We start from the raw sequence: 26,240 nt of genomic DNA, 5'->3' as shown, positions 1-26,240 counted from the left end.
ACCAGACCTTCAAAGAAGAGCTAACACCAATTCTCTTCAAACTATTCCACAAAATAGAAACAGAAGGAATCTTACCAAATTCATTCTATGAAGCCACAGTCACCTTGGTACCTAAACCTCACAAAGACTCAACAAAGAAAGAGAATTTCCGGCCAATCTCCCTTATGAACATTGATGCAAAAATACTTAATAAAATACTTGCAAACCGAATCCAAGAACACATCAAAGATATTATCCACTATGACCAAGTAGGCTTCATCCCAGGTATGCAGGGGTGGTTCAATATACGGAAATCCATCAATGTGATCCACCATATTAACAAACTGAAAGAAAAAAACCACATGATAATCTCCCTAGATGCTGAAAAAGCCTTTGACAAAATCCAACATCCATTCATGTTCAAAGTATTGGAGAGATCAGGGATACAAGGCACATATCTAAACATAGTAAAGGCAATATACAGCAAGCCTATAGCCAACATCAAACAGAACGGAGAGAAACTTAAAGCAATCTCACTGAAATCAGGGACAAGACAAGGCTGCCCACTCTCTCCATATCTCTTCAACATAGTACTGGAAGTCCTTGCTAGAGCAATAAGACAGTTGAAGGAGATCAAGGGGATACAAATTGGAAAGGAAGAAGTCAAATTATCACTATTTGCAGATGATATGATAGTATACGTGAGTGACCCCAAAAACTCTACCAGGGAACTCCTACAGCTGATAAACACATTCAGCAAAGTGGCTGGATACAAAATTAACTCAAAAAAATCAGTAGCCCTCCTGTATACAAAAGACAAAAGGGCTGAGAAAGAAATTAGGGAAACAACACCCTTCACAATAGCCACAAATGACATAAGGTACCTCGGAGTAACCCTAACCAAGGACGTCAAAGACTTGTATGAAAAAAATTTCAAATCTCTGAAGAAAGAATTAGAAGAAGATATGAGAAGATGGAAAGATCTCCCATGCTCATGGCTTGGCAAGATTAACATAGTAAAAATGGCCATCTTACCAAAAGCAATCTACAGATTCAATGCAATGCCCATCAAATTACCAACACAATTCTTTACAGACCTGGAAAAAAAATTCTCAACTTCATCTGGAATAACAAGAAACCCAGAATTGCTAAAACAATCCTCTACAATAAAAGATCTTCCGGAGGTATCTCCATCCCTGATCTTAAGTTGTACTATAGAGCAACAGTTTTAAAAACTGCATGGTACTGGCATAGAAACAGAATGGTGGATCAATGGAACCGAACAGATGACCCAGAAATAAACCCACACACTTATGGACACCTGATCTTTGACAAAGACGCCAAAACCATACAATGGAAAAAAGATAGCATCTTCAACAAATAGTGCTGGTCTAACTGGATGTCTACATGTAGAAAAATGAAAATAGATCCATACTTGTCACCCTGCACAAAACTGAAGTCCAAGTGGATCAAAGACCTCAACATAAAACCAGACACATTAAATCGGCTTGAAAAAAAAGTGGGAAACACCCTAGAACTCATTGGTACAGGGGAAAACTCCCTGAACAGAACACCAACAGCACAGGCTCTAAGAGCAACAGTCAATAAATGGGACCTCATGAAATTGAAAAGCTTCTGCAAAGCAAAGGACACCGTCATCAAAACAAAGCGACCACCTACAGATTGGGAACCAACCCTTTCTCTGACAGAGGACTCATATCCAGTATACATAAAGAACTAAAGAAGCTGAAAAGCAGCAAACCAAGTAATCCACTTAAAAAATGGGGAACAGAGCTAAACAGAGAATTCTCTGTAGAGGAATACCGAATGGCAGAGAAGCACTTAAAGAAATGCTCAACCTCACTAGCCATTAGGGAAATGCAAATCAAAACAACCCTGAGATTTCACCTTACACCCATGAGAATGGCCAAGATGAAAAACTCAAGTGACAACACATGCTGGAGAGGTTGTGGAGAAAGGGGAACCCTTCTCCACTGCTGGTGGGAATGTAAACTTGTACAACCACTCTGGAAATCAATCTGGCGCTTTCTCAGACAACTAGGAATAGCGCTTCCTCAAGATCCAGCCATACCACTACTGGGCATATACCCAAAAGAGGCTCAAGTACACAAAAAGGACATTTGCTCAACCATGTTTGTAGCAGCTTTATTTGTAATAGCCAGAAGCTGGAAACAACCCAGATGCCCCTCAACTGAAGAATGGATGCAGAAATTGTGGTACATCTACACAATGGAATATTACTCAGCAATGAAAAATAAGGAAATCATGAAATTCGCAGATAAATGGTGGGATCTGAAAAGGATCATCCTGAGTGAGTTGTCCCAGAAGCAAAAAGACACACATGGTATATACTCACTCATATAGACATACAACATAGGACAAACCCACTAAAACCTGTGCATCTAAAGAAACTAAGCAAGAGAGAGGACCCTAACTAAAATGTCCAATCCCCATCTGGAAAGGCAAAGAGGATGGACATCAGAAGAAGAAGAAAACAGGAAACAACCTAGGAACCTACCACAGAGGGCCTCTGAAAGCCTCTGCCCTTCAGACTATCAAAGCAGATGCTGAGCCTGATGGGCAACCGTTGGGCAGAGTAAATGGAATTTTAGGTAAGAACTGGGAAATAGTAAGAGCTGGAGAGGACAGGGTCTCCACAAGGAGAGCAACAGAACAAGAAAATTTGAACACAGGGAACTTCCCAGAGACTCATACTCCAACCAAGGACTATTCATGGAGATAACCCAGAACCCCTGCACAGATGTACCCCAGGGCAGTTCAGAGTCCAATTGGGTTACATAGTAATGTGAAGTGGGACTGCCTCTGACATAATCTGATTGGCCTGCTCTTTGATCACCTCCCTCTGGGGGGGAGCAGCCTTACCAGGCCATAGTAGAGGACAATGCAGCCACTTTTGATGTGAACTGACAGACTAAGATCAGAAAGGAGAGGAGAACCTCCCCTATTAGTGAACTTGGGGAGTGGCATGCAAGCAGAGGGAGGAGGGAGGGTGGGATTGGGAGGGGAGGAGGGAGGGGCTTATGGGGGGATGTAGAATGAATAAAGTGTAATTGATGAAAAATTAAAAAAAAAAGAATAATAGCAATCAGTGGTGCTAAGAAAGACAGGTGTGGGTCATGGATAGGAGATGTGTTCCATGACTGTTTTGACCTTGATGCTGAATTTTTGTGTTGTCTTTCGTGGTGGACCCCAGAGAACACTTCCTAGATAAACATTTCATTCTGTCACTCTTGCTTGGGTGGTGCTTGGGGAGCAAAATCCAGTGAGTGTCGCCAGAGAGAAGCATTTAGAAAAGAGCAGGGTTTTGCTACCCAGAATTGGGTGCAGGAGGTCAAGGTGAATGGAGGATTATGGACAGACAGACACTTTGCCTTCTGAGAAGCAAGGGGACTGCATGCATTTGTAATGATATTGATACAAGTTTATTCAACAAGAAGTAGCCAGTCCATAACCAGAATATTTGTCTAAATGGTCAGTCACTGGAAACTGATTCCAGAGGGAGCAGCCATTCAGCACTCACATTAGAGCACAGGTCTACCCTAAGAACCCTCTAGACAAGAGGTTATCAACCTGTGGGTCATGACTTCTTGGGGGTCAAATGGCCCTTTCACAGGAGTCACATCGCACATATTTACATTATGATTCATAACACTAGCAAAACTGCAGTCATGAAGTAGCAACAAAATAATTTTATGGCTATGACTCACCCTAATATGAGGAACTGTGTTCAAGGGTGGCAGCATTAGCAAGGTTGAGAATGACCTCTCTAGACTAAGAAAAAGAGGCTCTGAACAGTGTGCCTAGTATTTACAAAACCAGAGAAACTGTGGAAAGAGTACTTCCTATGCTTGGCAAAGAATAGAAATGACATTAAAAATCTGGCTCTCCTATTTCCTTGCTGAAAGTTTAGGAGAAATTATTTAACTTCTCTGAGCCCAAGTACCTTTGACAATTGTATAAAGATAATCATGGCTACCCTAAAGAGTTGCTGTCAGAAATAAATTGGACCACAGCATAAAAGACCTAAAATGTTACAGATGGCCAATAAAACATGCCCTTTATTACTAAGCCACCATGGTCACTTCTCCTGATGCTAACCCTGTCTTTAATGCTAAGCCTTGCTCTTTTTTCATAGTATTGCGGCTGATACCTGACAACTACGGAAGCCCAAATTCCCTCTTTGCCTTTCACTATTATGGAGTAGTGTTTTCCAACTTCAAATTCTGTGAACTTACCAACATGCCCACCAGCCTGGTTCTGAGTGTGATACTTGTACACATGAAACCTAGAAGTTAGATGGTTTACTCATTTTAGCTCTCAATAGTCCATTGCCCACTTTAATTGTAAAGATACATGATAGTTGTCTTTGCCCTTCCAACCACATATAAGTGTGTTTTATAGGAGAATTATCAGTTCTTCTCATTTCCTCTTCTGTCTCTATGGATAGATACAATTCCAAGCCTTATCTGACTTTCCTCCAGACTCAGGAAAATAGATCAGCATGGACTATACACTCAGAAGTTCTCCATCTAAATCTAGACATTACAATTGCCATCAAATAGCACAGTGTTCATCTGCTAGGACTGGAACAAAAGGTTAAATATAATGACAGAAATAATGACAGAACTTCTTTTTACCTGGAATGTTGATTACATGTCAGACAGTCTGACAAATATAGCACATAGATAAAATAAAATCCTGATAACTAGTAAGTAGAATCTCTATTGTTCTAATTTACAGAAGGGAGTGGGAATAAGGACAGTGAGGAAGAAAGGGATCTGTGGGATGATTATGCAAAAGAGGAAGAACAAAAGCAAAATAAAGATGTCCAGACATTTTGGCAGACACATGGCAAGCTGCAGCAACTAGACTTTCATTTAACTTCTCTGTCTGCTTTATCTTCATAAACAGGGTTCTAAAACCTGAATGTGGATAAGAAAGAAACAGACACATGGAGTGGGGTTTTAAGCAGGACAAGAAAACACATTCATAATTTGTCTGAATACCAGATGTCATTTTTTTTTTAGCAGTCTTGGGAAAGCAGGCTAATTTCAGCATTTTGTTTCCTTCTAATGTTCAGTCTAAGATTACAGAATTGAAATATAGTTACCTAAAGACTGGAGTTGGCCTATTATAATTGGAATTGTTTCAAGGTTCTGATAGCCTCATCCATTCAACCAATATTTACTGAATGGATTGTATGGATCAGACAAAATAGGCACTGAGGATGAACAAGAGAGCTGGTAGGTTTTGATGAATCATGGATCCCAGCCCTGGCTTCTTCGCTATCTTTGAGGGAAAAGTGAATGCATGGAAAAGTAAAGATACAAAGAGCCAGAGGTGTTTGAAAGTATAAAAGACTTTACTTTCAGTACTGGACTTTGGTGGCAGGTCCACAAAAGATGGATTTGGTTTGGTGACTGTCATAATCTGTGCGGACTGATGTGGATGCGCACGCTTGTTCTTTCGCTACAGTTGCTATCCACACACCCTGAGAGTTCTCTACAAAACAAGGACTCTTATTTTGACTTAGTTCACAAAGAACATTGCAACCATTGTCAATATCTTGCATAGACTATATACAGCTACAAACACATGTTTTTGCTGAGGCGCTTAATAACATTAAATAACCTTAGATTTAGTATGTAGCAGCTATGTGCATCTTTTGAGTGGCTAGTCCTATTTGCACTTTACAGAAACATTTGGAGCAAATGGACAGTTTCCCAAGGGGTAGGAGGCAGGAGGCAGGAGGCAGGAGGCAGGAGGCAGGAGGCAGGAGGCAGGAGGCAGGAGGCAGGAGGCAGGAGGCAATTGGTCTTGGGAATTCAGGATCCATGTCCTGAGTTTCAGGATTTCAAAATCACCTAATTAGCCTTGATAATTGATAATATATATGTATACACCCATATACCCATATACATACACACACACACACACACACACACACACACACACACAGGGCACTTATTGCAGCCCCTACTGAAAAAGTGTTGTCTATTATGACAACATATCAGAAGAAAATGTGGGGAGAGAAATGGTATTTGATCACCTGCAAGAAGCCAGGCTCACTTGTTTAACCCCCTAACACCTATGTGCAGTGAAATTTGTGTGCTCCAGGTTACTTATAATAATGAAAAGGCTAGAACCTTGGATTTATTTTTGGCATAAGGTCAATCAGTTAGTAATTTACAAAGTATGATTGCAGCCCCAGCCATACTTTGGTAGCACAACAGGCCCTCCTTTGCAACTCCTAGGTTCCCAGGCAGCACAGTCGCCATTGCTGAATCTTTTTATGATGCTCTGCATTTTCTGATCAAAAATGTCCACTGGGAATATACACTTGGAGGCAATTTAGCCAAATATCCTTTTTAGCAAATGATTTATTTACGGCTGCTAGGACAGCATTTTTCTCCTAATCTTTCTCTGGCCCTCTTTGTTGCTTCCTGTTTTTCTTGCTCATTTCTCGCCAGGGATCCTCTTATCTTGGCTGATTTGGGGCTGGTACATCTCCCTACAGTAAATCTGAAGCTAATAGGAACCCAGAAGAAATGCAAAGCTTAAGGCCATGCAGAAGCACAACTGTCTCCTCTTGTGATAAATAAGTTATTTTTTCCTTAAATTCCCAAGTGGGATGCCTCCTAATGACCCCTTCCCCTCCCACCAGACATCCTTCTGCCTGCCAAGGATAGCTGAACAAACTTGGACTATTTTGGGACTAGGGAAATCATTTTGATAAAAATCAGCATGTTCTTGCTTCTTGCCTAGCCGACTTTGTCAGTGGGTTCTGCCTATGAGTATTCAAGTAGCTGTGGACTTAAAAGCATCCAGGGGAAAAACAGCAGCTGGCTAGGCATGGGGGCACATACCTGGAGGTCTAGTCCTCTGGATGCTGAGGTAGGAGAAATTGTGAATTTCAGGCTAGCTTTGGCTATCTAACCATACTGTCTCAAAAACTCATATTAAGCAGTTACTGAACACATACAGTGCTTTTCTTGCTATCATTTCCTGAACAGTGCAGCATAATATTACAATACATAGCATTTACATTTTAGCAGGGCTTACAAGTAATTCAGAGATGAGTTAGAATGCAGGATGAAGTAAGCAGGTTGCATACAAATACTGTGCTTCGGAGTTTATAAATAGGTTTATAAATAATTGCAGTGTTTTGCATGTGCATTTGTGTGTGAGTGGTGTGTGTATGTCTGTATGTGTATGCCTGTATGTGTGTGCTTGTTTGTGTGTGCAAAGCCTTGTGTAGAGACCAGAGGATGATTTTGGATGTCCTCTCTGATTGTTCTCCATATTATACACTGAGATAGTCTGTCACTCAACCCAGAGCTGTCCAAGTTGTCTAGTCTAGCTGTCTAGCTACTCTGGAAATCCCCTGTTTCTTCCCCCTGAGCACCGGGATTACAGGTGGGTCACTGCATCCACCCCACATTAATTTGTACTAATTAATTAACTAGTTAATTAATTAATCTACTTAAGGTACTTGAGTGTATTTATGTACACCACATGTATGCAAGAACCCATGAGTAATAAGAGGGTATCAGATGCCCTGGATTAGAATTATGGGTAGTTGTGAGCCACCTTGTGGGTCCTGGGAACTGAACCAAAAGCAAAAGCACCAAGTGCTCCTAACTGCTGAGTCATCTCTTCAGCCCCGATATAGAATTTTTTAATTATAGGCTTAAGTCAAGTGGGAGAGGTAGAGATAGAGTTAGAAGGAAAGGTAGAAGGAGAGGGAGAAAAAAAAGCGGGTGGTGGTGGATGAATATGGGTAGAGTACATTCAAGGCTGGGTGGAAGTTTTTCAAGTGTGACTCCCCCCCCCTTTTTATTTAAGGGATTTGAGCGTGACTAGAGGTTGGTTTCCATGTGATGGCTAAACACAAATCTTTGGTGCATACTGAAAGACGACTGTATTTGATTAGCTGAGAAGTTGCACTAGAGAAAAAAGGAGGCCCTACTAACGGTTCATGAAATAGGGAAGACTCAAAGTAGGTTGTATTCTGAATTTGTGTATCTTATTTTTATGCCTTTAAGCACTGAGTAGCAGCTATTCAATAGATGATGGAATCAAAATCCACAGAATGCCTTGAAGCGTTTCCTTTTCATTATACTGCCTCCTAAGCTCATAAGGAATGATAGAAGCTGCATAGTGGAGCCAAGTAAAACAAGAGCAATCTACCTCAAGCAGTGACATCTTCTCCTCCTGTTCCCATGGCTAACACCTTCACATCACTCATGTCTGCTCAAGTATCACATTCTCAGTGAGGTAATCTTTGCCATTCCCATTAAAACTGTCCTTTTAACACTTACTTTATAAGCAGAGGAGATAAGCTATTTATTTCATACGCTCATGGAGGCATGACCATCCACTGAGTTTCTATTTTCTGCAGTTATTTTATTCTACAAATATTTACACCTACTCTGTATTCTTGACGTTATCTTATTTTGCTCATCTCCATGATGCTGCAATTTTTTAAGTATTTCATAGTTGGGGGCTAACCATAGAGATCCTCTGAAAGGCTCCACCCAACAGGGGATTGAAGTAGATGCTGAGACTCACAGCCAAATTTGGGCAGAGCACAGGGAGTCAGAAGTGGGAGTGGATAGAAGGACACGGAGGAGACAGGAACTTCACAAGGAGACTAACAAAGCTTATAAATCTGAGCCCAGGGGTCTCTGCAGAGACTGATGCTCCAACCAAGGACGATACATGGAGAGGACCTAGACCCCATTGCTCAGATGTAGCCAATACGCAGCTCAGTCTCTATGCAGGTTCTCCAGTAAAAGGAGCAGGGGCTGCCTCCTTCATGAGCTGGGTTGCTTGCTCTTTGATCACTTGCCCCTGGCAATGCAGCCTTGCCAGGCCACAGGAGAAAAATATGCAGGCGGTCCTGATGAGACTTGATAAGCTAAGGTCAGGTGGAAGGGGAGAAGAACTCCCCCTTTTAGTGGAGAGTGGATTAATGAAAGGGAATAGGGGGAAGTGGCAGGGATGACAGGATCAGAAGGAGATGAGGTAGGGGCTATGATCAGGATATAAAGTGAATAAATTGTAAAAAAATAAAAGAAAAGTTAAAAAAGTATATCATAGTCATGATTTACTGTCTCAGAATTCTATTTTTTTGTAAGCCTTGATAGACTAAATATGATATTTTTATTTCTGCTACTCCTTGCTATTATTGGTTTCATTTTGTTGTTTTTGTTGATTTTTCATGAAAAAATTATTATTTGATTATCATTTATTAATCAGCAAAGCTCACATAGGGGAATGTTTCTCCAAAATGCCAATATGCTTTCTAACATCTAGAGTATGACCATTTGAGACTAATGAATACCTTTTAGAAGTTCTACCTCAGTTCTGGAGTCTATCACTTTAGCCTTCTACTTTAAGTTTGATCCTTGGCTGTACTGTAAATACCTCACACCCAGATTCCTGTTGGTGCTGGCTTCATCTGTGTACTTAGTTAGCAAATGTTCCTGCAATAGACTGGCTCTGTCTCCACATTTACCTGCTTGTTCGCAGGAGAGGGTTTCACATGCTACAAGGCCCCAACTTACATCAGATATTCCAATTATGCCTACTGGTATTCAAGATTGTACTTTTGATATTTAATACACTAGATATATATCAATAAAAGAGATGAAGAAGAATGTGTGTTAGTCATTCTTAGAATTTATATGGAGCCACCAGAAGCATGTGATTTGACAAAAATCAATGATGTAGAAGTGCCTACCTATGGTAAGACAGGCAACATTTTGTTTCCATGATTAATTGAATGGCTGCAGGCAAATTGTAGGAGAGGCTGAAATTAAATCTCTAGAATTTACTCAAATTACAGGCTACTTGAGGTCTTCAGAAGCTTTGTGAAAAGTAGCTGTTTCCTTGATTTTACTGCTTGAAGTGGCAAGTTGGTATGACTCTATGAATCTGATAGGCCTCAGAATGTGTATCTGCACACAGTCTTTACAAATCAACAAAACACAACTGTGCAGGAAAGATGACATTCAGATGCTTACCTTGAAGAGGGAGGTTTTGTTCATGACAAAGTAATGCATAGGACTTGGGAGCAGATAGACCATACTTAAACCCCAGCCAGCACTATGCTTTATATACTTCAGCACACAGATTTTCAGTTTCACTACTGTAGAATATGGGTGGAGACTTCTTCCCGACCATAAGATGGCCCAGATAGATAACGCAAAGCAAAGTGCTGTGAAAGACTTCGTGCTGGACACAGGAAGCACATACAGAATGAACACAAATACAGCAGCATTGGGGTAGAGCAAATGGTCTTCTCGGGATTTTCAGTTAACAGAAAAACAGCAGAGAACAATTTTGATTTTAAATTTTAAAATAACTTAGCAGTGAGCTGAAGCAAAAAAAACAACCAAACAAAAAACAAAACAAAAACATTTACCCGTATTTGTTCTCTAAAAATTAAGTTCAACATGCAAAGAAAAAAAAAGGCTTTTTTTTTTTTTTAATTTCATTTTGTTACTTTCTGGAAGTATATTGGGAATTTACTTTAGGAACCCTCAGGCTCATAAAAAAATGCAGCTATTTGCATATTGGACTTCAGAGGTTTCTTCTATAGCTGCTGTTTTCCTCAGACCCTCAGGGTTGGAAAAGCCAGGTTATTTTGAGCCAAGCAGGTTGTATTTGTTAAAAACAAGAAAATATATTAAAAGTCAAAGCAATAAAAATCAGTTAAGCTAGGTTCTTGCCTTGCTGCTGCTGCCTGCCAAAACCTCTGCGGCCTTGACTCTATTTTAACCACATCAGAGACTACAGCACTTGATGGAAGGGGCTGAGGCACTTTCTGCTGACCAGAGAGTTTTCTAGTTTCCCCACCTCCACCGTGGATGTGTTTCTGTTTCCCAGGTGTCCTGGGATCAACATATCTACCGACATGGGTCTTCTCTGTCTAGAGAGCAACTTGGTTGCCTCACCGCTGTTTTCTGATTGCTCTTTCCGGTTTGGTGTTCCGGGGGCCTCACAATGTGTGACAACCCGCATCCGTTCTCAGGTGTTTAAAGTGGCATGTTCCAGTCCAATATCACTTAGATTACTCCCTAGGTTCGCAGCTAGATTGTCATCTTTCTGACCCTGTTCTGTGTAGTTCAGGAAATAGTCCCCAAACCCTACGGTAATGCTATCCCAAATCTCCAAATTATAATCATCCTTTTTCTTGTAGGTAGAGAGCTTCACGCATGTTCAGCCTCCATGTTCCTGCTACACTATGAATTACATGAGGTCAATAGCTTGTAGGATTCCTACATATGACTTGCTTTGTATTTTCTCACAAATGCTAACTGAAACAGCCACCTCCAGTGGAATCAAGGCTAGAATCTCTTCTCATTGTCATACTCTTAGCTTATGCAAGTGTTGATATGTTTCTTTGTAATGCTCTCTGCTTCAGAATACTCTCACTAACACCTGGAAACCAAAGCTCCCCCATTCATGTAGCTGTCTTTTATATCTCTTGTCCCTTAAGTGTTTGATGGCATGAGGAATCCAATGCAGTTCAAGATATTGTCCTCATTTGTCACAGTTCTTAGCCAATACTTTACTAAAAACGTGGTGCCTGCTAACAAAAAACGTACTAAAATAGTGAATGAATCAATAGCTGTCGGGGTTCACAGTTTTCACCAACGACCATGGATGGCATAGTCTTTGCATACTGGCTACCCAAAGCATTTGGTTTAGTTTTGGAAAGTGTAACCAAGGCTCATAGAGATTCCCAGATGCTACAGCCTCCCCAAATCAGAAAAACCTCTCTCTGTAAGGAAAACAGCAGGAATGGAGTCTACAAGCCTGTATACAAAAGGATCCGTTCTCCCCAGAGCCAAATGTCACTGCTGGAGAAGCTTACAAAAACTGCCAAAAAGAACATTATTAAAAACAGCAATGACAGTAATAGTGATCATAATAACAAATATTAAAATTTAATTAATGTGACAGCCAAAATCTGTACTCTGGGATGTAGACCCTCTTACAGAAAAAGAGAAAAAAAACAATAAGCAAGACTCAGTCCAAGGGAGAATATGACGCAGCTGGGACCCATGTCAAGACTTAAGCACCTTTGTGGGGACAAAGAAAATGACCTCATTTGCTTTCAGACTAAGACAAATTTGGGGTGAGAGCTCTAAATTTCAGAGACACAGCAGAGAGGGGAGGAAACATGCATATTAACCTTGTTACCAGAATTGTTCTTTCCATCATTTGAGCTCAAAGAATGTATACAATGAAAATCCAGATGAGGCAGGGAGAAGATCTGTTCTAAAGTAGTCTGAATATTCCATACTGGAATGCTACAAAGAACAGGGTTGGATGGGTGAAGGGTTAGGGTTCCAGCTATGCCTATAGACAATGATCAAATACTTGGCATATAAAAAACAAACAAACAAACAAACAAACAAACAAACACACAGACTGATTGTGTGGACACTTGTACCATATCATAATTCATTCACTCTAAAACGATAATAGCTAAGGAGAGGGATAGCTTTAATTAATTGAAACAACATTATGTGGTGTTGGCAGAACTGGCCTTGGAAGTCTGACAGATTGGGCCTAGGTCATGCCTCCTGTGATCACTGTGTGATCTTGACTCTGTCTGTTAATTCCCTAAACTTCCATTTCATATTATTAATTGAGAGCAATAATCGAGTATATTAGTCAGGACTCTCTAGAGAGCTAAAACCAATTAGAAGTCCCATGATCTGCCATCTGTAAATTGAAGACCTAGCGAAGCAAGGGGTAGAATTTAGACAGAGTCCAAAGGCCTAAAAAGCAAGGCCATTGACATCCATGGTCAGGAAAAATAGATGTCTCAGCTCAAGCAGAAGCATTTTATCATTTTTTTTCCTGCCATTTTGTTCAACTCAGGACACCTAGTGGAGGAGATACTGCTTGACTTCATTATTTGGGGTGATGCGTTACTTGGTGTACTGACTAGAATGCTGATCACTTTCAGAAATATTAGCAAAGGCACACCCAGATTACTGCTAGCAAACACAGATAGCATCCCCTAGTCACTCAAGAAAATGCACATATTTAACCCTACATAGAGCTTAGCCTAATAGAAGATGCTCAGTGGTTGTCATCTGTCATTCAATAAAAACTTACCAAGTTGTAACTGGCATTTAAAGCCCATTTGTTACGAAAAAAGTACAATAGACCTCCATATGTGCAGAAATTGGATTTAATGAACATTTGAATAGTAGGTCTATGTAACCATTTTCTAGTTAAATGGATCTGTGGGAAAATTGATTTCAAGACTAAGAGTTTGGGAGATCGGAGCCTTGCCTGCCTGATAGCTAAGTGTAGAATGGGGCTTTTGGGAAGTAGCCAGAGGCAAATGATCAATCATTTCAATATTAATCATTGTTTAACCTTCCTCTCAGACTAAGACCTTCCTGAGGCTGAATTATAATTCATAGCAACGTTCTTTTCTGGGTGTCAATCCTTTTCATTACAGCTGATACTTGAATTTATATTCTGATCCTCATCTAAAACAGATAAAGAACATCACTATTTTTTAAAAATAAAAATGTATCACATGGCTATGATAAAAATTCAAAGTATTAAAGTTACATAAAATTAAAATACCTGTCTTTATCTCCAGGCCTCTAATCTCCACCCCATTACCAGTTACTAGTTCCTTCCTTATCTATACATTTCCTTATGTTATTTACATAGTTAATTTATTTAATTGATGTCACCACACACGTTATTAGAATCCTTGGCCATCAAACTATGTTCCAGGAGCAATTCTCAGTGTGAGTAAATGCATACTGCATGCTCTTTGTTTTCCCAATTACTTTTTAATCCCTTGTTTAAAGTTTTACAGATCAACTGGCTTATAAAACTTCTATATGCTCATTACGGCATCAGATACTATGACCATTTGAGCAGGTTGACTTACCCACCATATGTTTTGTGATTCCTCATACCTACTAGTGGCCTAGAGCAGTGTCAGCTTGCCTCCATACTAATAACACACTAGTTTGTTTCAGTTCTTTTTTTTTAAAGGTCTTTAATTTTTTTAAATTAATGAATAAATTTCTAAGTAAACAAATAAATAAATGATCTATGTCTAAATCCCATTTCAGAGCAATGAAATAAAAATCCTTAAGGGTAGAACCCACTAATAACTATTTGAGACCAAAATACATAATGAATATTTTGTTGAATAAAGCTGATTATATAATTAATGAACTATATAACTATTAAAAATATAACCAGAAAATATGATAGAATGTTATATTAAGTAATCATAAAACTATTGGATTTAGTATCATTAATTCAACAGCTTATTATTGCCAGTATGTACTAGTCTAACAGATACATGATATAATTTAGTAAATAATTTTTTTATCTTTTTTATTGTTTATTATTATTAGTTACATTTTATTAACTTTGTATTCCAGCTTATTCCCTCCCAATCCCACCCTCCCTCTCTCAGCGCCTCCCTGCCCCTTTCCAAGTCCATAGATTGGGGAGGACCTCCTCCCCTTTCATCTAGCCCTGTTTTATCAGGTATCTTCAGGACTGGCTGCAAAGTCCTCCTCTGTGGCCTAGCAGGACTGCTCCTCCCTTGGGGGGTGGGGAGGTCAAAGAGCCTGCCATTGAGTGTTTCAGTTCTAATCCTCCTTTCTTATATCATACAGATGCAAAGATCTTTCATATTTCAATATTTGGGTTTATCTGTTTTGGAAAAATGAACTTGTTGTGTATTAAATGAGCATAATTATTTTGTATTTCATGAAGACACCCAGATATTCATTTGTCATTACTCCAAACACTAAGTGGGAATCTTACTTTTTTTTTTGTTTTTATTATTTTATTCTCTTCATTAAAAATCTCCTTTAATGTTTCCATACTTATGGACAAAAATAAAATTTTGATTTTCACACTGATTGAATCTTTAATTACAGTGCAATAAAATCCTGCTTGTGTGATTTTTTTTCCCTCTAAGCTGTGATGCTATATGACACAGGTAAAATGAAACATCAAAGTCAGGTTCAGTGGGATTGAGATTTGGAACAACAATGCATAGTTCACTGGCTAGTCCTTTACAGCCTAAGTAGTTATTTCCCCATCATGACATTGGAGACTGACAATTTACCTGGCTTTAAGACCCTCTTCTTAAAAATTCTTAAAAATACAAATTCAGTAGGTTATATGTTTTTTGTATCTACATTAACAAAATATTACACAAAAAGGAGAAAAATCAGTAGGTCAGGAAGGGTCATTTTTCATTCATTTGTGTTGTTTGTCTGTAGGCTTGTATTCTACAGACACATGAAGTGAAGGGAAAACTATTTCAAGGAGAGGAAGGATGTCTGCCAAGTCAAGGAAATTTGGATCAGAATGCTCCCCTTAAAGAACTCTTAAGGGCTGAGCACCCCACAGATCCTCTCTTCCCTTTGACTAGGCATGATGTCTGTATTGACTGGAATCCACCGCAACAAGAAACTTCTTTGACTCTGACTGAGAGCTGTACTAATTGTGGGTAAAGAGATTAGAATTTAGAAGAAAGCTGGAAAGCTGTAGTTAGTATGATGACCATAGTCTGTTCTAATTGAGGAAATACTATCAGGTGAAGGCTGCTAGGTGAGGGAATGTCAGTTTTCTTTAGAGGTGTGCTCCCTGGTAGACTAACCATGCTCCAATGGATGGCTCCACACTGCTATGTGTAGAGGCTTATTCAGATTCAGTGGGTTAAAAAAAAAAGAAAGAAAGAAAGAAAGAAAGAAAGAAAGAAAGAAAGAAAGAAAGAAAAGGACATGATGTGGGGAAACAAATATGGAGATCCAGGAGGAATTGGAGGGAAGTGTGAGGGTGAATATGGTCTCACTATATTGTATACATGCATGAAATTCTCAAGGAATATATAAGGAGCTAGCCATCTTCCCTAACCAGGCAAGGCTTCCAGTGGCTAGACTAGGACATCAACCTAGCAAAAAACTTTTGGCCTACAATTTGTCCTTCTTGCAAGATGTGCTGTGGTAACGGTAGTACAGAGCGGGAGTGGCTTAACAATGACTGGTCCAGGCCAACGCCACAAGAAAGAGCCCATACCTGACACTGCCTGCATGTGTAGGAATCAGAAGCTGGACAGTCCAGAGATCTAGGATAGAGCCAATCATGACTGAAAGCAAGCAAGCAAGCAAGCAAGCAAACAAACAAAAACAACAAAAGCAATGAAATGATTTCTAATGATATTCTGCCATACTCATAAATTCCTGCCTAACTTAGTCATAATTAGAAGGCTTCATCTAGCAAGTGATGGCAGCAGATGACCTACAGCAGAGACCTACAGTCAAACATTAGACAGAGTTTGGGAACCCTGAAGAAGAAAGAGTGGGAAGATTGTAGGAACTAAAGAGTTTAAGGACACTGAAAACATGGCCCACAGAATAGTTAAATAGGGCTAACAGCAACTCACAGAGACAGAACTAACAATCAGGGAGCCTGTGTGGGCCTGAGCTAGGTCCTCTGCATACATGGTATGGTTATGTAGTTTGGTATTCTTGTGGGACACTTCTTAACACAGAGAGTGGGGGTGTCTCTCACTCTTTTGCCTACTCTTAGGACCCTTTTCCTCCTACTTGTCTTATCCAGACTTCATATTAGGGTTTGTGCCTAGTCTTGTAATTTTTCATGCCATGTTTGGTTCATACCCCCCGGAGGACTGCTCTTTTCTGAAGGTAAATGAAGGACAATTGGATCTGGGGAAAAGGGGAGGTTGGGGTGGGGCTTGGAGGAGTAGGGGAAACTGCAGTCTAGATGTAATGTATGAAAATATATTACTATAAAGTGTGCTTTAAAAAAGAACCCAAAATCTGGGTGTGGTGGCACATGTCTTTAATTCCAGCATTCACGGAGGCTATGGCAGGCAGATTACTGAATTTGATGCCAGCCTGGTCTACAAACTGGGTGCAGAACAGCTAAGGCTACAGAGTGAAACCCCATCTCAAAAAAAATACAAATAAATAAATAAGCAAACAAACAAAACCTCCAAATCTTGAGTCTTAACATTCTGCTGGAGAACCTCAAACCACGTTCTGAAGAATTCATTTTTACCTGGTAGTAATGGAGAATGACATACTTGGAAACAGGGAAGTGATAACATCAGTTTATATTCTACTGAGATAATTTTTCTAGACCTGTTGAATGGATACATCAGATACACATTAAAATTCATCATAATGATTTATTAGACACACTTACATTATGGAGAATCAGAAAATAACTCAACATTAATTTGAACTAGGATAGATTGGAAAGGAACAAGCTGAAGGCATAGGAGGCTTGTTACTGGATGCTGAATTAGCTGGTAAGCATCATGATAAGTAACTATAAGGGGCCAGTGGTATTGAGGGTAAAGTCGGGGTGACTGGTCAGAAGATGCCCTTATGTGAAATGTGTGAATCCCAAATGACTAAAATGACTCTGGTCACAAAGACAGTTTAAGGAAATATAATGGGCAGGATCAGCCACAGTGCATGGTGAAGGTTTGGCAGAATCTTAGAAATCTTAACAAGGATAGTGTGGAGGAAATGAGACTCAGCAATGTCAGAAGAGGTATTAGAGGTAAGAGGTAAGAGGTAAGGGTAATTTTGAAACAGGCCAAGTAAAATAATGTTGGCCATGGAGTCCTGAGAATATCTACACTTATTAAAATAAAGTCACTTGACATCAGGCCAGTGATAATCATAGGTCCTGCATGGTTTTAAATGCAACACATGCATTTAGTCATTTAAGTTTCCGCCATGAATTTTTGAAGCAGGTACTTTTATTAAATCCATTTTACAGAGTAGAAAAGTATGTAAGAAAGAAGTTAGTTGCCCATCAGATGTGTAGGCTCAAAATCAAACTCAAGCACTCTAGTTCTAAGGGTTTGGGTTATAATTATTCTACCCAGATATTATCAGTGTAAATACTGGCCTGAGGTTAGAATTTAACATACATCAATTAAATGAATAAAAGTCTACTACTTAATAACCAACAAAAGAACAATCTAACTATAGTATTCACCCCTCGTTTGTTGTTTACGCTTCTTATTCCTCAGACTTAGCTGTTTTGAAATGGATATGCTGTTGAGGTCGTAATAAAATGATGCACACAAGACACACTGCTATGTGGGACTGTGGGACTCCCTAAGTCTTTAGTGCATCTTGATTATTACTCAGAGAATAAAGGCAGTCAAAAAATAATTTTCTGCTTTGTTTTTTCCCAATTTTGTTGCATGGTATTATGTTGCTTTTTTTTTTTTTAACTATATGGTTGACAGAAATAGCAATGGCCAATGAAGGGAAATGTAAATCAGAACTACTTTGAGATTACATAAATTCCTAGTCAGAAGTATGAACAAGAAAACAAAACACAAGAAATGCTGGTGAGGATGTGCTGGGCCACAGGGAGAGGATCCTTAGTACTTTATGGGTGAGAATGTAAATTGATCACCTGCTATGAAAAATAAGTATGGCTGTGCCTTAGGAAACGGAAACAGAAAAGTATCCTATGATCCAGCTGTATTGCCTTGTGTATGTATACAAAGAAATTAAAATGAGCACATCAGAGAATATACACAGTTGTGGTTGTTATACAGCTATTTGTGACAGCTATGTGATCAGGTTAGGCACACCCCACAGCAGATGGGTATATTAAAAAAAAATGTGACATTATTCAGCCAGAAAAGAAAATATAATCATGTAATTTGGAAGAAAATAGATGAAACTTGAGCTCATCATGTTAAGCAAATAAACCAGAAACAGAAAAACAAATATCAGGGGTTTGTCTCATGTGTAGATTCTATAAATAAAAGAAAATACATGGAAGTACTAGCAGGGGTTATTAGGGAAGAGGATGGAGATCAGGGAGTTATTAAGGGTAAGGAGATTGGTGAATGTTTTCAAAGCAGCTTGACCTCATGGACGAAAACACCATAGCAAAACTCAGTTTTTGCCACAGCTAATAAAAATATGGGAATACAGAAAGGTAGTGATTAGATATCGGTCTTATTGATTGATTTAACTTACATACATGCAATCACTCAAGATTTATACAATCAACTGGCTTATTAAAATTGGTATTCAATTTTTATATTTTTGATCTATTGGGTTTTGAGAGAAAAATTCTAAAACCTGCTCTGTGCATTTTTCATTTTTGTTATTGCTCCTTTTTTTCTCTTTCTTATTTATTTTGTGACTAAATGATTTGATGCATAGAGATTTGCAATTGTTCTCTGATGTTGATGAATTGGCCCTTTATCATAATTTCCCCAGTTCTTTATTTATTTTGTGTATGTTTGATAGGTATTAATGCATCTGTCCTGACTATCATTTGATTAATATCTTCATGCTGTATGTCCAGTCTTTTAGTTAAAACCTTCAAATGTATTTCATTAAATGTGATCAACGCGCTGTACATTTTCAAATCTGTCCAGAACTCCCAGCCACACGTACAACATCCAAAATTTTTACCAGGGTTTACAAGTTCTGAATAGTCTCATGGGTACCTCTTAGATGCTGTTTCCTACCAGTCTCTTCCCTGTTGTGTCTAGTCACTTAGTCTTAAATGTCACTTATAGAACTTTTCAGGAACGTTTATCCACAGATCTTTCACTTGACCATCCTTCCCTTCTCTGTCCAGGATCCCAGCCATTGTGTAATGCTCCCTGCCTGTGTAACAAGCCATCACTGGGTTTCTATCTACAACACCATACTCTCTCTCCCTACAGCTCTCCGAAGCCCTGTTTTTCAAAAAGACATTTCACTGGTTTCCCTGTCATAACTGAGTTCTTTTAAACAAATGGATTTATTTTTCATGGCTCTCCAGATTCTAAATCCAAAATCAAATTGCTGTCAGAGCCGATTTCCCTAGAAAAGTTCTGAGGAAGAGTATATTCCTATATCCCCAGCTTCAGGAGGTTACAAAGTGTCATTTGTGGTCCTTGCCATCTTACCTTGGCTACCCAATTTCAAAATAAATTCACTATGAGTTTCTAGGTAGACGTAAATTACGTACAAACACTACTCAACCCAATAAAAATGGTTTTATACTGGATATTATATACTCATGTGCTTCTTTGCTATTGCTCCACTCTGCTAAGGTTTGAATGCATTCTTAACAGTTGGTCTGTCCAGGTAGCCCCCCCTTTTTTTTCTTAATTGTCATCTTCCTTCCATCCTCAGCTGTTCTCCTTTTCTAGTTTTGTTGTGAAACACCATCTATCATGATTGTTTCATGGCTGCTTTTAGCCACACTAGACCTGCTTGCAGTCTAGTGCTGACCAATGTCTCTTCTCTTCCCTTATTACACATCTGCTATCTAAGTTTTGTACTGTGTTTAATTAAACTGGCTGAAATAGACACATTCTTAATATTTATTATTATAATTAAAACCAAAAATTTCATTGCCTGATATGGAAAATAGATTCTGAGAGTGTGTTTTTGAAAAAAAAGAAAAAAAAAAGAAAAAATGCAAATACTTCTAGGTCAACAATTATGATCTGAGATTCAAATCTCTTCATGAAAATAGAAAAAGGAAAATATCTTTTAAAAATGTCACTAATAATCAAATAGTTAAGTTTAAATAGGATAAATATAATTCAAATGATTAAGAGATGTTCCAACATGAAAGAGCTTCATAGTGGACGATGTCGTGGCTCACAGCATAGCTGAATAATTTTATTTTATAGGACTACAGATAGAACATACATTGCATGTATTATAAGAGTCATTCTGACTCAGAGAATTAGCAGAGTTTTTTTTTTTTTTTTTTCAATGCAGTTTATTCAGGAACCTTGAACAATCATCTGACCCTGGGGAAAGCCAGCCCACAGCTTAAATAGCCTCTGGGTAGCCAACCCCAGCATGCCATGTGGGCAATGCAAATAGGTCCACATACATGGAAGCAAGCCAGATCCTCAGCCTTAGCCAAATGTGGAGTTGTTCGTGACAGAGAGCTCTCATCATCGGGAAGGTGGAAGGCAGAAACCAGCTCCATCTTTAAGAGGCGGCATTACACAGCTCTCTACAGTTCCCCCTTTTTGTTTTAGACGCATCAAGCAAGAGTAGAGGTCTGATCTCTGATACTAGAAATAAATTGGGACTTTGTACTGATGTTCATTTAGGTGTCATCCACCCAAAGAGCATCAGACCCGTCTGATACCTTTTTCTCAGAGGCGGGACCTGGGGCATCAACCCGCATGCAATCAGACATGCTCTTCTCTGGGTCGAAAGCAGCTGACCCTGAGTGCAGTGCTTAGCCTCGCATCCTGAGCATAACATTTTAGCTTTTTATGGTAGCCAACCATGCTTGGGGAGACTGTCCTGCTTCAATGGCTGTAAAGGCCTGAATGGTCATGGCTGCATTAGGCTGTTGTGAGACTCTAATCTTGCATATATACCACAGGCAAACCAAGGAGACCAACACCAGAAGGCCTGCTTAACGCTCCCATGCCCGCCCATTCCTTCAGATGATTCATGGCTGCAGCAATCCATGATGATAATCCTGTGGCTAGTCCTGCGTCCACTCTGGTAGAATTTACCGTGACAATGGCCACTCTCAGCTGCTCCACTGTAGTATCGAATTCTCCAGTCCAATTACCTAAAATATAGCTAGACAGTTGTTTAGACAGATTTGCAGCACAGGGAAAATTCTCATGTTGTATGCTAGTGACTCAAAGTCCAGCATACGAGTTTTTTTGTTTGTTTGTTTGTTTGTTTACTTGCTGGGTTTTTTTTTGACTTTACATCCTTTATCTGCAAGACATTTTTTTTAATGTAGCATTATTGAGTGAGAGCCAATGAAAATTGATCCAAAAATATATTAATGTTGCTCTTACTTTTGAATACTAATTTATTTGGCTCCAGAATTCCAAGTGGACAGTTACTTTCTGCAATTCTTCAAAGATAATATCTCATTGTTTTCTGGCATCTATGCCTAATGGCATAAAACTCACTGACAATCCATTTGTTCTTCCTGGAATTAATTTGAGTGGTTTTTCTCAATTTTCTTTGATTCTCTACAAGAATTTTTTTTTATGATATTAGATTTTCTATGTACTTGTCTTGCTAATAATTTTCATTTATTGTGTAGGAGATGCTTGTTTTTTGTTTTTTTGTTTTTTTTCAGTGCAATACTACCTTGCACACAGGTTTCTTCAACTATGGCTCCTCAATTCATTTTTTTTCTCTTTTTAAAATTTCTCCAAGCAAAGGTTCTAGGTCATGGTAGCTCAATAACCAATTGGTTTCCCATAGTAAGGGGAACAGGGACTATTTCTGACAGGAACTCAATGGCAGGCTCTTTGACCTCCCCATCCCCCAAGGGAGGAGCAGTCCTGCTAGGCCACAGAGGAGGACTTTGCAGCCAGTCCTGAAGATACCTGATAAAACAGGGCTTGACGAAAGGGGAGGAGGTCCTCCCCAATCCGTGGACTTGGAAAGGGGCAGGGATGAGCTAAGGGAGGGAGGATGGGATTGGGAGGGAATAAGGGAGCGGGATACAGCTGGGATACAGAGTTAATAAAATGTAAATAATAATAATAATAACAATAACAATAACAATAATAGAAAAGAAAAAAAAAGAAGAAAAAATTTCTCTGATCTCCACCTCTCTGTCTGCTACTGACTTCTCTCTACCATTCACGGTTGTTGCAGGATATTTGATCACAGTGTGAATCCTGAGATTGTATTGTTTACTAGAAAAACCTGTCTCTATTTGTGGTGTGACTCAGCCCCAGCACATACCTTCAATCCAAGACAGGATTAAATAAAGTCAACCACAGGTCAAGAGACAAAACATGGAGTAAGCAACCAGATGCACAGGTAGTAGAAAAGAGGAACATTAACTTTGAGAGTATTTTTTTTATTGAGATTAAATTATTTTTATTATTTTTTATTTTTTACAATTTATTCATTTTATATCCTGATTGTAGCCCCTCCATCATCTCCCAGTCCTACCCTCCCTCCCTCTGCCCTCTTACCCCCTTCCTCTAGTCCATTGAAAAGGGGAATCCTCCTCCCCTACTGTCTGACCCTAGCCTATGGAGCCTCATCAGGACTGCCTGGATCCTCTTGCTCTGTAGGCTGGGTAGGTTACAAATGCAGGTGGAAGTGATCAGGGAACAAGCAACTGGGTTCATGTCAGAGACAGTCCCTTACTAGGGAAGCCACTTGGATACTGGGCTGCCATGGCCACCATTGGAGCAGGGGTTCTAGGTTATATCCATGCATGGTTCTTGGTTGTAGAATCAGTCTTAGAAAAAGGCCGTGTGCCCAGATATATTTGGTCCTTGTGGAGCTCCCGCCCTCTCCAGATCTTACTAACTCTTCTTTCTTTCATATGATTCCCTGAACTCTGCCTAAGGTTTGGTTATGAGTCTTAGCATCTGCTTTGATACACTGCTAGGTGGAGTCTTTCAGAGGCCCTTTGTGATAGGCTCATGCCCTGTTACTTGTTTTCTCCTACTTCCAATGTCCATCCCATTTGTCTTTCTAAGTGAGGACTGATCATCTTATCCAGGGTCCTCCTTCTTGTTTACATTCTTTAGGTGTACAGATTTTAGTATGTTTATCCTATCTTATAGGTCTAGTACCTGCTTATAAGTGAGTATATACCATGTGTGTCTTTCTGCTTCTGGGATTCCGTACTCAGGATGATCTTTTCTAGATCCCAACATTTGCCTGCAAATTTCATGATTTCCTTGTTTTTAATTGTTGAGTGGTATTCCATTGTGTAATTGTACCACAGTTTCTGTTTCCATTCCTCTGTTGAGGGACATCTGGGTTATTTCCAGGTTCTGGCTCTTACAAATAAAGCTGCTACAAACATGGTTGAACAAATGTCCTTGTTGTGTATTTGAGCATCTTTTGCATATATGCCTAGTAGTGGTATAGCTGGATCTTGAGGAAGCAGTATTTCTAATTGTCTGAGAAAGCCCCAGATTGCTTTCCAGAGTGGTTGTACCAGTTTACATTCCCACCAGCAGTGGAGGAGGTTTTCCCTTTCTCCCCAACCTCTCCAGCATGTGTTGTTACTTGAGTTTTTTATCTTAGCCAATCTGATGGGTGTAGTTTGAGAGGTTTTTTTTAAGATGGCATGGGGTAGGAGGTGCTTCTTTTTCCTTTTTGGGATGTCAGCTGAGGAGGAAGCTCATCTGGGTACGTTCTCTACCTCTTTGAGGTAGCAGGGTTTTACCATTTGAGACTTTGTTTAAAACAACACATGGTAGTGTCCTATATTCTTCTAGTATGAAGATTTTTCGTGTCGTAATGTCTTTTAACCATATCTAAAGTTTTATTTTTCAATTTATTTATAAAGCCATATTACATCCTGTCTGCAGTTAACTTACACTAATTTATTCTGTATGAAATTAAGTAGATATTTGTTTCTTAGTGAAATTTTTTTGTACATTTTCAATTTCATCATTACTTCCTAGATTATATTACTGTCTCTGTGTTCCCACTTAAATCACTTTTATCCTTTAAGTATATCTATTTAATATTTTTAGGTTTCTAAGTTTGTTTTGGGTTTGTTGTTGACATTCATTCTCCTATTCTTTTTCCTTATGACCCTCTATTTTAGTTTTTTTAAATGTGATTTTAATAGTCTTCTTTCTTTCTTTTTATTTTTATTTATCCTTCTTTTATATAAAACATCCCAATTCATCGCCACTCCTCCCAGTCCTCCCACCAACTTCATCTCTTCCCCAGATCAACTCCTCTGTTCCATTAAGAAAAAGGCAAACAATTGACATCAATCAAATAAGGCATAACAACATGCATCAAGACTAGGCACAAACCCTTGTTTCAAGGTTGGACAAAGCAACTCAGTAGGAAAAAAAGGGTCCCATGAGCAGGCAAAGAGTAAGACACCCACCCCCACATAAACACACACTCTCACTGTTAAGAATCCCAGGAAAATCTCAAGAAAAACAACCGCAGCATGTATTCAGAGGGCCTAACACAGACCTATGCAGCCTCACTTTAATCTCTGTGAGCCCCTATAAACCTTGTTTAGTTGATTCTGTTGTCTGTGTCTCATAGTGTCCTCAATCCTACAATTTCCCTTATTCCACATAGTTTGCGAGCTTCCCTTAATGTTTGTTTTTGCATCTCTGCATCTACTCTCATCAGCTGCTAGAGAAGCCTCTAGCAGGTAGAGGCTAGGTATCAATCTATGTGTACAGTATAATATCATTAGGAATCGAGGTTTTTTTTTTTTTTTTTTTTTTTTTTTTTTGTCAGTGGTGTTTGGTTCTACCCTAGGTCTCTGAGCCTTCCAGTTTCTGGCTCCTGACCATTTAGCCAATGTTAGATATGAGCTCTCTCAAGGCTCAGGCCTCAAGTTATATATCAGCCATTGGTTGGCCACTCCCACAAATTCTCAGGTACCATTGCCTCAGCATATCATGCAGGCAGGACAGATTGTGGGTCATAGATTTTTGTGAATGGGTTTGTTTCTCAGTCCCACCACTGGGATTCTTGCTTGGTTACAGTAGATGGCTGGTTCAGGCCCTGTATTTTCCATTACTAGGAGTCACTTTCAGTCACTGTCATAGGTTCCAGGAAGTTTCTGCTGTACTAGGTTTTCCCATTGCCTCCTAATTGCCCACATCCTCCAGTTTTCGATTCCTCCCCATTCTAATTCTTCCTGTTTCCATCCCACTTAACCCCGGTCTACCTGCTAAATCTATTCTATTTTCCTTTACCAGAGCAATCCATGAGTTCCCCTGACAGAGCTCTCCTTGTTACTTAGCCTAATAGTCTTAAATTTAAAAGAAAAAATATTTTAATCCTCCCTTGGAAGCTACTGGGGGAGTATCCTAATTGTTTCTAGAGAATCCTAAGGGTTCTTTAAATGATAGTTGAGTGATTTTCACATAGATATATGAGTTTAATAGCTCAGCTTTTTATTTTAGCTTTTTACTGGTGCCTTTTTGCATGTTCATTTCCCTTGATGGAGTTAAGTCCTGAAGCAAGTTTGTCTTTCATGCTCTGTTTTCACAGCACCCCTGCAGCATCAGGTGTCAACAAAATAGTGCTAGATCCTAACTTTTCTCTTCTCCCTGTTCCTGAAACAGATGATATTTTCTTTACATTTGGTTGTTCCCCTTCTCCAGGCAAGAATTTTTTTTTTTTTTTTGAAGGAGAGTTTTTAAGGATGCAGAAGTGGTTACCTCCTAGATA

The sequence above is a fragment of the Meriones unguiculatus genome, chromosome 8, assembly GCF_030254825.1.
Source record: "Meriones unguiculatus strain TT.TT164.6M chromosome 8, Bangor_MerUng_6.1, whole genome shotgun sequence".
In the NCBI taxonomy this organism is placed as follows: domain Eukaryota; kingdom Metazoa; phylum Chordata; class Mammalia; order Rodentia; family Muridae; genus Meriones; species Meriones unguiculatus.
The sequence above is the reverse complement of the archived record's forward strand: the minus strand, read 5'-3'. Positions refer to the sequence as shown.